The sequence below is a fragment of the Hippopotamus amphibius genome, chromosome 3, assembly GCF_030028045.1.
Source record: "Hippopotamus amphibius kiboko isolate mHipAmp2 chromosome 3, mHipAmp2.hap2, whole genome shotgun sequence".
NCBI lineage: Eukaryota > Metazoa > Chordata > Mammalia > Artiodactyla > Hippopotamidae > Hippopotamus > Hippopotamus amphibius.
This window is the reverse complement of record NC_080188.1, coordinates 116,206,744-116,221,830: the sequence shown is the minus strand read 5'-3', so window position 1 is coordinate 116,221,830 and position 15,087 is coordinate 116,206,744. Positions and strand designations below refer to the sequence as shown.

Here is a 15,087-nt window from a genome sequence, read left to right as displayed (position 1 = left end):
AGGAATTTGGTTTCCATTTGTGCAGAGCTTCGGATTTTAACCAAAATGTACCCCTCCTGCACACACCAGCTAAAGGGACTCATATTGGCCTCATGTCTTCAGTAGAGGAGGGGAAACTGAGACTCAGGACAGGAACAAATGGTTTCCACTTAAGGACAAAATGAGTACAGAGCAGGGTAGTCTGCTTTTTGGCAACACTATGATCAGATGATAGAAATAGACTGAATTCATTGCAATGCATCATGGATTCTGCATCTGCCCAGGAAGACAGAAGCCCACTATAGAATGCTGCTGCCAGGGTTATTATGAAAATTCTGCCTGGGAAACATCTTTTGGGTGGGTGGGTGGGTGGGTGGGTGTGTGTTTGTGTGTGAGAGTGTGTGTTAGAGAGAGAGAGTCCTCAGACCAGGCCCTTTGGGGGAGGCAGGCCATAGTTTTTATTATACTCTCAAAGTTCCCCTAGAGTGAGAGCCCATTCATCAATCTCCTCCCATATCTGTGGACCCCTGCTTTCCCTGCCCAGTGCCTGAAGCCATAGGGTGCCCTCAGGGATCCAACATCAGTTTTATCCTCTCCCCAAATACCACACACCTGCATGAATTCTGACTGGCCAGCCCAGCTCCACTGCTTACCAGATGCATGACCTTGGCAAGCCCCTGGCTCTCTGCACCTCAGTTCCCTCTTCTATATAATGGAGCTAATCATAGTACTTGCTGTGTAGGGTTGTTGCAGGATTAAACACGTTATTACCATGAAAATCCCTGGCACAGTCTGAGAATAGAAAAGTGGTGCATTTTTCCCCCTCTCTCCCTGCTGGTTGGGCCGCTGCCACTACAGGACTTTGGGAAAGACAGGCCCTCCCAGGTGGTCCCACATCTGTTTTGTAAGCAGCAGTTGCTCCCAGTGCCAGCCCTACCCAGGTTCTGATTTCCAGTTACCTGAACAGTGTCATAGCCAAGAAATCCAGCCATCCTCCCAGAGCCGTATTTGAGGTTGACCTTCCGGGGCGAGGACCGGAAGGTGGTCGACAAATGAGGGTTGAAGACCTTGTGTGTACCTGCAGACACAAAGGATGAGTGTCCCTCAGGTGCCAAGGACAGAGACATGGGTAGGAAGGGAGTTAGAGATGAGCGATGTGGCGGGGGCGGGGGGAGGTGATCTTACGGCAGAACGGACTGTAGCAGTAGATGGAGGGCACCCACAAATCAGATGAGCTGGTGTCAAAGACAATCCTGAAATCCTGAGGGGGTGTCCCAATGGTGATGTTGCCCATGTAGGCCAGCTAAGGGGGGTGGCGGGGAGGTGTGGTTAGGGCAGGCATGGCTGCCCTGGCCACCCTCGATTCCCAGAGGGCTGCCCCCCTTAAGGTGTCCCATGTCCCCTGAAGTCACTTTCCAACCACCCCACCTCACAGCCTCTGCTTAGATCTGTGTCTTCATTAGACTATTTTGTGTGTGTGTGTCCATTAGTGATCTTAGTTCCCCAAGCAGGGATAAAACCTGCGTCAGCGCAGTAGAAACACAGAGTTTTAACCACTGGAAGTCCAGGGAAGCCCCGGTACCTTCATTTCAGAAGCTCTCCAGTCTCCCCTTACAAGACCAGCCTGTTTCCTTCTCCAGGTGGCCCTCCTAGGGCACCCCAGGCCACTTCCTCTAAACTCAGACCATGTTATGTCAATACTACGAAGTTAGCCCTTTTAATGGACATGTATTTACTCTTTGCCTATCACTCAGCCTGGCTTATGCATTCTTGAAAGAGAGTCGAGACCTTTTTAAAACTTAATAACAATAACCATTGTGTCAGATTTGTAGGGAGTCACAGGCCATAGGGCTCAGGAATTTTTACTGGTGTCCCTCTTGGATCTGTGGAGGCTGACCTTCCTCTGCCTGGGGTTTCAAACTTGATGTGCAGTTGGCTTTATCTTTTGATCAGGCACGGCTCACCTTTCATCTGTAACTCCGCGGCTCACTTACGTCAGAAAGAAGAATCTCCCTCATACTAATGACATATCTTCAGCACAGAAATGGATGTTTACCTGCCCCCTGGTCATTGCTGGGCCCAGTCACCACAGTCCGAGAGGTGAGGATGAGAGTGCCTTCTCCTCTGGGAATGGGGTCCCTGTTCCCCAGTGTTTCTGCTTCCTGCAGGACCCCTGCCCCACCATCCAGCCTGGCCCCTCCAGATGAGCCCCAGTGCTAAGCCAGAGCACCAGGGGGCGCTGTGGGCGGCCATTTTCCCAACACACTCACATCCCTATAGTTCCTCAGGGGTGAAGAGAAATTTTCCTCTCAGGAGTGGCATTCTGGGAAGTATCATCAGTGTTCTCCTCCAGGACATTTGTCAGCAGGTTTTCTTCCCTCAGGGTTTCTCGCATGGTCTTGATCTTCAATAGAGGGATTCTTTTACCAAGCATTGGGAAAAGGCACAAAATATGGGCAGAAATCAGCTGTCCATGTTACTGTATGACTGTCATAGCTTGCATCATAATGGTATTCCATATTTTCCCAGCATTTTTATGTGTCATGTTATAGTCAGGACACCACACAAAGAGCAGTTCTAGGCCTTAGTTTGAATACAGTTTCTATTGTGTAATCTTGGGTAAGTTATATGACCATTTGGAGTCTCATTTTCCCCATCAGTAAAAAGTTGCAGTATAATAACCCAAACCCCCTTATAGAATGTTGAGGGCATTAAGTGAGATGATGGATATAATGTCCCTGATATGTGGGAAGTCTCAACAACGACAGCCACAACCCCACTGTATCTTTTTCAAAAAAGCTCTGGGGAGCAGTTAGAAGGCGGATTGTTACCTCCTTTTAGAGGAGAGGAATTTGAAATACAGGGTGATTGTGACTTCACTGTGGTCACCCTCCTTGTTAGAGGTAAAAAGGCTAGAAGCAGCCTTCCTGATCTTTCTCCAGGGCTCAAGCAGAACAGAGGGTTGAGAGAGGAAGCCAGGAAATGGGGACAAAGTTGGAGTAATTAAGAGGCTAGAGAAGCAAGGAAGAGTCAGAATAGAAAACAAACAGACAAACAAAGCCCAGTGGGTTCTGCACGCACAGAGAGAGCCAAAGTGATAGAGAGATAAAAGAGAGATACAGAGATGAAGACACAGACACATTCACACTGATATGGAGAGAGAGCAGAGAGAAGACCTAGAAGAAAATACAGGAGAAATGCTGTTTCATAAGACCACACTTACAGTTGCAGAGGTTGCACCCTGAACAATTCTAAGGATTGCATTTTCACATAGATCATGATGGGACTGACACCCCCAGAGTTGTGCAACCCAGAAGGCCAACCCCAAGGCCTTTGGGCCCCACCATGCCCATGTCAAGCTACTCATCAGTAAGTGTGACTTGAACTTTATGACTTTCAGGGAATGATTATTAGCCTTCCAACTCTGATGTGTGGAAGAACAAGAGGACAAAAAAAAACCCAGAAAGAGAGGTGAGGCCACTTACAGTCCCCGTACTTACATGACTAGGCACTCTGAGAGGGCCACCAGCCCGAGGATACCAAGCCACTTCATGCTTCTTTCCTGGGTCCAAGTACTCAGAAGAGTGAGTTCTGAGCATGCCTTAGTAGCCAAGAGCTCCCACTTATGTATGTTCTGACCTGCCCTAATAGTCCCCTTTAGGTCACTAATAGATCTGAAAAGAAATACAATCCTCTTGAAAAAATCTTTACCTCTGTCTGTGTCCATGCAGAGTGGACCTAGAAAATTCTCAGAATACAGAGATTTCTACTGTAATCCCTTCCTTTGGGCATGGATGTAAAACAAAGCTGAACCACAGGGACTAACTAAGAGTGTGGAGACCCTTGCCTACTAGGAGACAAAACGCTGCTATTAAAGTGATGAAGGTAAATGCTATGGGCCATGCTTCACATTCGTGATCTCACGTGGTCTTCCTAGCAACATCATGAGATTTGCATTGCTGTCCTCAGTTGAAGAATGGCTTACTAGGAGGAAAAGAGGTCAAATGACAAAGTGAAGACTTGCGGGGCAGCCCACTGACATACGAGTGGGTGGCTTTAGGTAGTGGGAGAGATGGCACAGATCAGGGTCACTTATGATGCCAAGTGTCATCAAAAATTGAAGCTAGAGTAGTATTACAATGCAGTTTCACTCTTGGAAGAAATGTGATGCATGCATCCACAAGATACTTTATATCATCCAACAAACCTATAGGGAAAACACTGTGTGCTGGGGTCTTGGTTAGATGCCAGAAAGTCAAAGTTCAGTAAGACACACGTGGTCCTTATCTTCAGGGAGCTAGCAGTCTAGGGCAGTTTACACAAGCTCATGGCCCAGGAGGTAAGCAAAATGAATGGAAGGGCTGGGAAGGCATCATGGACATGGGGCAGGCAGCATATGCCCTGTCAGTGGCGGCAGCCTCTCCTCAGCTCCAACCAGTGTCTGCCATGATGCAAAGAAGACTAGTTGGCCATTTTCGAGAGAAATAAGAACTCTAGTTATTTATGTAAAATCCCCTTGGAGCGGAGTCAAGATGGCAGAGTGGGAACACATGGAGATCACATCTCCCCACAAATAGAACAGTTGCCGAAGGCTGGTGGGAGATCTGAAGCCCAAGCAGACCTCAGGAACCCCAGAGCAAGTGAGTAGGACCTTGGGGATGTCAGGGGAATGGGGAAGGGGAAGCCAGATGGAACTGGCGCCCCTGGGGGGTGGCTGGGTGAGGGCGGAGGTTCCCTCCTGGAGGGGACATTGGGGGCTGGGGAGAGCAGGGAAACCACAGCTGGGTTTCTCCCACCCAGGATGCCAGGAGGCCTGCTGAGCTCCCCAGATTGGGGGCCTGCTGGTCTCCCCAGTGGGGTCCTCCACACTACAGAGCCACTTCTGTGTGGGCTGGGTCCTGGGGGTGTGGGAAGGAGGAAGGAGGGGCAAGGAGGTGGAGAGGCAGACAGGAGGGTGTGGAGGCTTTGAGATTGGGGGATGGGGAGGCAAGAGAGCATTTCACCTACCCTCTTGGCCAGCGAGGCTGACTGGGATCTGGGGCCTGGTCCTTCACTCTTTGGGCCCCTTCCAGCTGCTTGGGACCTAGGAGAGTGGGAGGTGGGGGAGAGGAAGAGAGGTAGACAGGAACCCTACCAGACTGGGAGATCTGGGGAAGTGCTGCGGGGCTTACCCTAAAACAGTTGGCCCTAGGAAGCCTGTAGGGCATCACATTATGGTCTCCTATATTTCAGTGCCCCCTGCAGCTAGGAAGGTCCTAGGGGAATAGGAAAGAGGGGGTGAGAAAGAAGAGAACCCAAAGGGGAGGGACCCTCTGAGATGGAGGACTAGGAGAGATTCCTAACATTTCTCCCACCAACTCGGGCCCAGGCAGCCTGCTGGATACCTTGACCTGGTCCTTTGCTCCCAAGACTGGAGGCATTCCTGGGCCCCTCTGCCTCATTGGGCCTAAGCCCCATTCCCCACCACCCCCAGGGTCTTTTCTAAGCATAGTTCCTGCTCATGGCCTAACTTCCCCCCACTCCAACACTTCTCTAAGCCCTGACCCAATAGGCAAGGCCTTTTCTGGCTTTTTTTTTAGTCTTTTTTCTTTTTTTTAAATTTTTTCTCCCCACTTCCTCACTTAGGCTATTGCTGTTGTTTTACCTTCCACTTGTTGCTCCATCTTTTTTTTTTAATTTTTTCTAACACGTATATTAGTTTCCTATTATCATATTTGTAATATTGCTACTGTTCTGCTGTTCTCCTACTTTTTTAATTTTTTTTTTTATTTCCCCTGCTCCACACAACTTTTGGGATCTTGATTCACAAGCCCAGTGTCAGGCCTGAGCTCCTCAAGTGGGAGCTCTGAGTCCAAAACATTGGACTAACAGAGAAACCCAGTTTCGAGGGAACATTCTTTACAGTGACATCTCCCAGAGGTTCTCAACTCAACACCAAGACCCAGCTATATTTAACAGCTTACAAATCCAGTGCTTGAAACCTCAGGCAAAACACTCAGTGGGACAGGAACACAATCCCACCCATCCAAGTGAGCAGAAAATGAGATGACAAAAAAATATGTCACAGATGAAGGAAGAAGGTAAAAATATGGAAGGCCAAACAAATGAAGAGGAAATAGGAAAATTGCCTGAAAAATAATTCAGAGTAATGATAGTAAAGATGACACAAAATCTCAGTACCAAAATAGAGAAAATACCAGAAACATTTAATAAAGGCCCAAAAGAACTAAATAGCAAATAAACAGTAATAGATAACAAAACAACCAAAATTAAAAATACTCTAGCTGCTATAAACAGCAGAATAACTGAGGCAGAAGAATGAATAAGTGAGTTGCAAGATACAATAGGGGGAAAAACTGCCACAGAGCAGGATAAAGAAAAAAGAATAAAAGGAATGGAAGACAGTCTCAGAGACCTTGGTGACAATACTAAGTGCACCAACATTACAATCATAGGCATCCCAGAAGAAGAAGAAAAAAAGAAAGGGTCTGAGAAAATATTTGAAGAGGTTATAGTGGAAAATTTCCTCAACATGAGAAAGGAAGTAATTAATCCAATCCAAGAAGTTCAAAGAGTCCCATACAGAATAAACCCAAGGAGAAATACACCAAGGCACATATTAATAAAATTAACGACAATTAAACACAAGGAAAAAATATGAAAAACAGCAAGAGAAAAGCAACAAATAACATATAAGGGAAAACCCATAAGGATAATGGCTGATCTTTCTGCAGAAACTCTGCAGGCCAGAAGGGAGTGGCAAGATATACTGAAAGTCCTGAAAGAAAGAAAAACCTACAGCCAAGAATACTCTACCCAGAAAGAATCTCATTCAGATTTGATGGAGAAATCAAAAGATTTGCAGACGAGCAAAAGTTAAGAGAATTCAACACCACCAAACCATCCTTACAACAATTGCTAAAGGAACTTTTCTAAACAAGAATCACAAGAGAAAGAAAAGATCTACAGAAACAAACCCAAAACAATTAAGAAAATGGTAATAGGAACACACATGTCAATAATCATCTTAAATGTAAATGGATTAAATGCTGCAACCAAAAGACACAGACTGGTTAAATGGATTCAAAAACAGGACCTTTATATAGGCTGTCTACAAGAAACCCACATTAGACCAAGGGACAAATATAGACTGAAAGTAAGGGGATGAAAAAAGATACTCTATGCAAACAGAAGTCACAAGAAAGCTGGAATACCAATACTCATATCAGAAAATTTAGACTCTAAAGTTAAGACTATTACAAGAGACAAGGAAGGACACTACATAATGATCAAGGGATCAATCCAAGAACAAGATAACAATTGTAAATATCTACACACCCAACGTAGGAGCACATCAATACATGAGGCAAATGCTAACAGACATAAAAGGGGAATTCAACAGTAACACAATAATAGTAGGAGACTTGAACTCCCCACTTACATCAATGGACAGGTCATCCAAACAGAAAACAAATAAGGACACACAACCTTTAAGTGACACATTAGACCATCTTAACTTAATTGATATTTATAGGACATTCCATCCAAAAACTACAGAATACACTTTCTTCTCAAGTGCTCACGGAATATTCACCAGCATAGATCACATTTTGGGTCACAAATCAAGCCTTGGTAATTTCAAAAACACTGAAATCATATCAAGCATTTTCTCTAACCACAATGCCATGAGACTAGATATCAATTACAGGAATAAAAACTATAAAAAAATACAACAACATGAAGACTAAACAATGCCCTATTAAACAACCAAGAAGTCACTAAATAAATCAAAGAGGAAATCAAAAAATATCTAGAAACAAATGACAATGAAAACACAACAACCCAAAACCTATAGGATGCAGCAAAACCAGTTCTAAAAGCAAAGTTTATAGCAACACACTCCTACCTCAGGAAACAAGAAAAATATAGAATAAACAACCAAACCTGACACCCAAAATAATTACAGAAAGAAGAAGAAAGCCCAAAGTGAGCAGAAGGAAGGAAATCATACAGATCAGATCAGAAATAAATGAAAAAGAAAGGAAGGAAACAATAGCAAAGATCAATAAAACTAAAAGCTGGTTCTTTGCCAAGATAAACAAAATTGATAAACCATTAGCCAAACTTATCAGGAAAAAAAGGGAGGAGATGCAAATCAACAGAATTAGAAATGAAAAAGGAGAAGTAACAACTGACACCACAGAAATACAAAAGATCATGAGAGACTACTACAAAAAACTATATGCCAATAAATTGGATAACCTGGAAGAAATAGATAAATTCTTAGAAAAGTACAATCCTCCAAGACTGAAACAGGAAGAAATAGAACATATGAACAGACGAATCACAAGTACAGAAATTCAGACTGTGATTAAAAATCTTACAACAAAAAAAATGCCCAGGGTCAGATGGCTTCATAGGTGAATTCTATCAAACATATTGAGCAGAGCTAACACCTATCCTTCTCAAACTCTTCCAAAATATAGCAGAAGGAGAAAGACTCCCAAACTCATTCTATGAGGCCACCATCACCCTGATACCAAAACCAGGCAAAGTTGTCACAAAAAAAAGAAAATTACAGACCAATATAACTGATGAATATAGATGCAAAAATCCTCAACAAAATACTAGCTAACAGAATCCAACAGCACTTTAAAAAGACTATACACCATAATCAAGTGGGGTTTATCCCTGGAATGAAAGGATTCTTCAATATTTGCAAATCAATCAATGTGATACATCATATTGAAAAATTGAAGGATAAAAACCATATGATCATCTCAATAGATGCAGAAATAGCTTTTGACAAAATTCAACATCCATTATTGATAAAATCTCTCCAGAAAATGGGCATAGAAAAAATTATCTCAACATAATAAAAGCAACATATGACAAAGCAACAGCCAACATCACTCTAAATGGTGAAAAACTGAAAGCATTCCCTCTAAGGACAGGAACAAGACAGGGGTGTCCACTCTCACCATTATTACTTAACATAGTTTTGGAAGTTTTAGCCACAACAATCAGAGAAGAAGAAGAAATAAAAGGGATCCAAATTGGAAAAGAAGAAGTAAAATTGTAACTGTTTGCAGATGACATGGTATTATACATAGGAAACCCTAAAGACTCTACCGGGAAATTGCTAGCACTAATCGATGAATTTAGTAAAGTAGCAGGATACAAAAGTAATGTGCAGAAATATCTTGCATTCCTATACGCTAACAATGAAAGAGCAGAAAGAGAAATTAAGGAAGATCTCCCATTTACCATTGCAACAAAAGAATAAAATACCTAGGAATAAACCTGCCTAAGGAAGCAAAAGTCCTGTATGCAGAAAACTATAAGGCACTGATGAAAGAAATCAAAGACAGCACAAACAGATGGAAAGACATACCATGTTCTTGGATTGGAAGAACCAATATTATGAAAATGACTATCTTACCTAAAGCAATTTACAGATTCAATACAATCCCTATCAAATTACAAATGGTATTTTTCACAGAACTAGAATAAGAACTCTTACTATTTGTATAGAAATGCAAAAGATCCTCAATAGCCAAAGCAATCTTGAGAAGGAAAAATGGAGTTGGTGGAATTAGGTTTCCTGACTTCAAACTATACTACAAGGCCACGGTGATCAAGACAGTATGGTACTGGCACAAAAATAGAAAGGTAGATCAATGCAACAGAATAGAGAACTCAGCAATAAACCCAAGCACATATGGGCACCTTATCATTGACAAACGAGGCAAGAATATACAATGGAAAAAAGACAGCCTCTTCAATAAGTGGTGCTGGGAAAATTGGACAGCAACATGTAAAAGAATGAAATGAGAACACTTCCTAACACCATCCACAGAAATAAACTCAAAATGGATTAAAGACCTACATGTAAGGCCAGACACTCTAAAACTCCTAGAGGAAAACATAGGCAGCACATTCTATGACATCCATCAAAGCAAGATCCTTTTTGACACACCTCCTAGAATCATGGAAATAAAATCAATAATTAACAAATGGGACCTAATGAAACAAAAGCTTTTGCACAGCGAAAGAAACCATCAATAAGACAAGAAGCCAGCCCTCAGAATGGGAGAAAATACTTGCCAATGAAACAAAGGATTAATCTCCAAAATATACAAGCAGCTCATGCAGCTTAATACCAAAAAAGCAAATAACCCAATCCACAAATGGGCAGAACACCTAAATAGACATTTCTCCAAAGAAGACATGCAGATGGCTAACAAACACATGAAAAAATGCTCAACATCACTCATCATTAGAGAAATGCAAGTCAAAGCCACAATGAGGTATCACCTCACGCCAGTCAGAATGGCCATCATCAAAATATCTAGAAACAATAAATGTTGGAGAGGGTGTGGAGAAAAGGGAACTCTCCTGCACTGTTGGTGGGAATGTAATCTGGTACAGCCACTATGGAAAACAGTTTGGAGCTTCCTTAAAAAACTAAAAATGGAGCTACCATATGACCCTGTAATCAAACTACTGGGCATATACCCAGAGAAAACCATAATCCAAAAAGAAACATGTACCATAATGTTCATTGCAGCACTATTTACAAGAGCCATAATATGGAAGCAATCTAAATGCTCATCAACAGATGAATGGATAAAGAAGATGTGGCACATATATACAATGGGACATTACTCAGCCATAGAAAGGAATGAAATGGAACTATATGTAATGAAGTGGATAGACCTAGAGACAGTCAAACAAAGTGAAGTAAGTCAGAAAGAGAAAAAGAAATACCATATGCTAATTCATATATATGGAATCTGAAGAAATGTTACTGATGAACCCAGTGACAGGGCAAGAGTGGAGATACAGAAGTAGAGAATGGACTTGAGGACATGGGGCTCGGGTAGGGGGCAAAGGGGAAGCTGCGATGAAGTGAGAGAGTAGCATAGACATATTTACTCTACCAAGTGTAAAATAGATAGCTAGTGGGAAGTTGCTGTATAACAAAGGGAGATCAACTCGATGATGGGTTATGCCTTAGAGGGCCAGGAATGGGAGTATTAGAGGGAGTCATGGGAGGGAGGAGATATGGGGATATATGTATAAATACAGCTATTTCACTTTGGTGTACCTCAAAAACTGGTACAAGGGTGTAAAGCAAATATATAAGAGGGAACACAAACAGGGTTCAATTCATGTTGGTCGAATGAAATAGAGACTGAATGCATCTTAACCATGGTAATTTTCATTCCATTTATAAAGAAAAATCATCAGGGTCCTATAAATCAACAAATTTAATAATGTCCAATTGCTGAGCTTCTTCTATAATTCTATAAGAGGATCCATGCCTTGAACATTTTATCTACCAAACAGAACATAGAAAGGAATACTTTTTAAGAATCTTATCAATCAAAGAAGACAAAAATGACCACTCAGAGCTCCTGTTCATCCTGAGATGAACACAGTACATATTAAACTGTGATTCCAGCCAAAGTAAAGACAGTGGAGTTTTATGGCTCCTTCCAGGATTCCCAGGGCCCGGGTGTTCCTGCAGGAGATCTATCCAGGCCCATCCTTGGGTAGAACAAAGGGAGGCTGGCCTGGTCACCACGTGGGTTATAGATGGGGTGCTTCACCTTCTCACTCATTTTGGCATGTTATGTAATTCTAGTTTTGGTGATTCAATCCCTCCAGAGGGGACTTGACAGCACCTAGCAAATGACACAAAAAGTACCATTTCACTCAGCAATTCTACTCTTAGGGATTTATCCCAAAGTAATACCAGCAAAAATACAAAAAGACATATGCACAAGATATTCACTGCAACATTGTTTGTAAAAGCAAAAGATTAGAAACATACCTGAAGTGACCATCTATGGGGGAGTGTTGAATAAGGCATAGGATATCTGAACAATTGGATATAATGGGGATGGGTGGTGGTGTGGAATGGCTGAGATCTTCAGGGTATATTGTTTAGTTTTTAAAAAAGAGGGACCAGAAATGTGCTGATAGTTTGTTGCTTTTCCATACACATATGTCTATTTTTCAATAAGAAAGAGTGGAAGAATACACCAAAAATTAATAACATTTATAACTTATGGGGAAGGGGCAGGGATAGAAATGAGATGTTTCTTCTTTTTTAGTTTGACTTTGAAACCATGTAAATATGTTACACAATAAAAAATATATAAATAAACACGTGTCAAAATTGAGAAAGACATTGAGCCTAACTCTATCAAGTCAGTGACAGCCCCACACAATAACACATTACTTAAGGGGCTTTAAAATGCAGAATTTTGACTCTACATTCCAAGTGGGATATCTTCTAAGGACAAAGACAAACAAACAAGGAAATACACCCTCCCTCCAAAACAAAACCAAAAACAATAAACCAAAATAATCTGAAACTGTATCCAAGATCTTATTGTTGGTGATATTGCTACTGTTATTTTGATGCTTTCGTAAGTATGTCACAGGTTCAAGCAAGTAAGTAGTCAATGCAAATGTTGTTATGAAGCAAGACTATAAGTGGAAGATAGAAAGGAAGTTTAAGTGCACAACCAAAAGGCTTCAGTAAAACCCTGTGGTCTTAAAACTTGAAGTTGAAGTGGCAGTTTGTAGCATTTAACGGTTTTTCTTCCTTGTAAAGACAATCTGTACCTTTTGTCTCTGACCACTGAAAAGCCTAGAAGCAATGGCGACTTAATAACACAGACTATCCTGAGGCCTAGCTTGTGGCCTCTAAATACCATTTCCCACTAGAGAATCCAGAGATTCTTGATGAGATGGCTGATTTCAGGGCTGGGTCAAGAAATGCACAAGAATCTTGAAGGACCAGAAAGTTGAGGGCCTTCAAAGACCACTGGGAGCCAGACAAATGCAGGGGGTTTGGGTTCAATTGTTGTTCGGGGAACTAGATCCCATATGCCACAATAGTTCCCATGCCACAACCAAAGTCCTGGGCTGAAGAAATCAAAGATCCTGCATGCTGCAATTAAGACAGTGCAGCCAAATAAATAAGTAAATAAAAATATTTTGAATGCCGAATAATATTCCATTGTATGTATCTACCACATTTTCTTTATGCATTCAACTGGTGATGGATCCAAGTTGTTTCTACATCTTGTCTGTTGTGAAAGATGCTGCAATGTACATGACAGGGATCTCAGAGAGACAGCACAGCAGTCCTGAAGAAAGATCTTAATTTCCTTCCCAGGAATTGAATCTGAGTAGCCTCGATGACAACCCAGGAATTCTAACCACTAGACCACTAGGGGCTACAGGCTAAAAGCTAAGTGGCTCTGGCTCTTTCCCCCATTTGAAAGCAGGAATGTTTCAAGGAGGCAAAAGCTGTAAAAATAGTTACAAAGTTTACTATTAGAGACACAGCACAAAGTATGGCAGAGCACACAGAGAAGCAATTTATTCATTTATTTATTCATTTATTTACTTATTTACTGCAGTAGGACCCTCCCCAAGTTGCATGTGCAAGTTTTTTCTAAGATAGATCCCACTGCAGAAGTCTGTGGGTGTATGTCCACACTTATTAAGGGGTGGAGCTCCCTCCCTTTTTGACCCCAGGAGACTTCCTACACATGTGCAGGTGGAGAAGTTTTCCTGGACATCAAGAGTCAGCACCTCATCTCTTTACTTCAGCAGAGCTCAGCTTCTGCCACAAGCTTTGTCCTTCGAGTGTATTGCTGAGAACAAAGCTTCACTTGACTCTGCTTGACAAACACCAGCTGTCCAGCCTACGGGCCCATCTGCCTCCTACCTCAGCAGAGCAAATATCCATTTGAGATCATAATTTTAAATTTTTTTACTAAATACCCAAAAGTGGGATTGCTGGATCAAATAAGAATTCTCTTTTTAGTTTTTTGAGGAAACTCCATTATGTGTTCCAGAGGCTACACCATTTTACATCCCCAGCAGCAGTGTACATTGTTCCACATCCTTGTCAACACTTATTATCTTTTGTTTTTGATACTGACCATCCTAATGGAAGTGAGGTGGTGTCTTACTGTCATTTGATTTGCATTTTCCTGATGCTTAGTGAGGGAGGAACTGTCCTTATCTCAAATTTACAGAAAGGAAAGCTGATGTCCAGAAATTAACTGATCAAGGTCACATGACTGGTGGATGTCAGAGGTGGAATGTGAACCAAGGCAGAAAAGCTCCAGGATGTACATGCGTGGTTAGTACACTGCACTGTCTTCCATGTGCTTAGCAAACCTGGAATCATGCTGTTTTGTATTCTATTTTTATCTGTGATTATCATATCAAAACAATTTCCCTGAACATTAAATATTCTCCAAAACACAATTTTAAGACAGTTGGCTGCATGATGGCCTACATGTGCTGTGGACACTTTATGTTAAATGGCGCATGGGATGTCCCAGATTTTCCCTTTTGTAAGAGACTCTGAGGACTACATCTTTGCTTATTGATATTTTTGGGTGCTTCTGATCATCTCTTTAGCACAGACCTTAGGAGAAATTTTGCTGGGACAAAGACCCTATGTATTTTAAGAACAACTCATCTCCAAAAAGACTGACAAATTTGCACTCTTTCAAGAAGTGTTCAAGATCATCTTTCTCTTGTTTTTTCTCCCTTTTCTCTCACTGATGCCTATACATCTCTTTGGTCTGCACTGGGTAAAGGATGAAAGTGGAAGTTGGGGAAAGATTGTTGCTTTGAAAATAAGACTTTGGGACTTCCCATGGTGGTCCAGTCATTAAGATTCCATGCTTCTAATGTATGGAATGTGGGTTTCATGGCTGGTTGGGGATACCACATGCTGTGCAGTGCAGCCAAAAAAAAAAAGTTGATGAAGATGAGAATTCATCCTCACGTTGGTAGCACAGGCTACAAATATAGATCCTCAAGAACAGTGGACTCATTAACAGACACAGGTCCAGCCCTGACCTCAACTAGGGAAGCAAAGCCTGATTTTCTGGCTCATATTGTGGCAGTAAGCTTGTCTGACACCGTATGTCTCCTAACATGGAACCAGCAGTGTGTTCTAGTGGAAGCATTTACCAAATCATTCATTCATTCATTTCTTCAACATGTATTTATTGTGGGCCTATTATGTGCCTGTCACCAGTATTGGGGCCAGATGATTGGAGA

At 42.0% G+C, this 15,087-nt stretch overlaps 1 pseudogene; it reads right to left on the bottom strand.

Annotated features, from left to right (window-relative positions):
• Positions 1–3,532, bottom strand: part of LOC130849626 (pregnancy-associated glycoprotein 2-like) — a 136,185-nt pseudogene extending 132,653 nt beyond the window's left edge.
• Between the last annotated feature and the right edge of the window lie 11,555 nt (positions 3,533–15,087).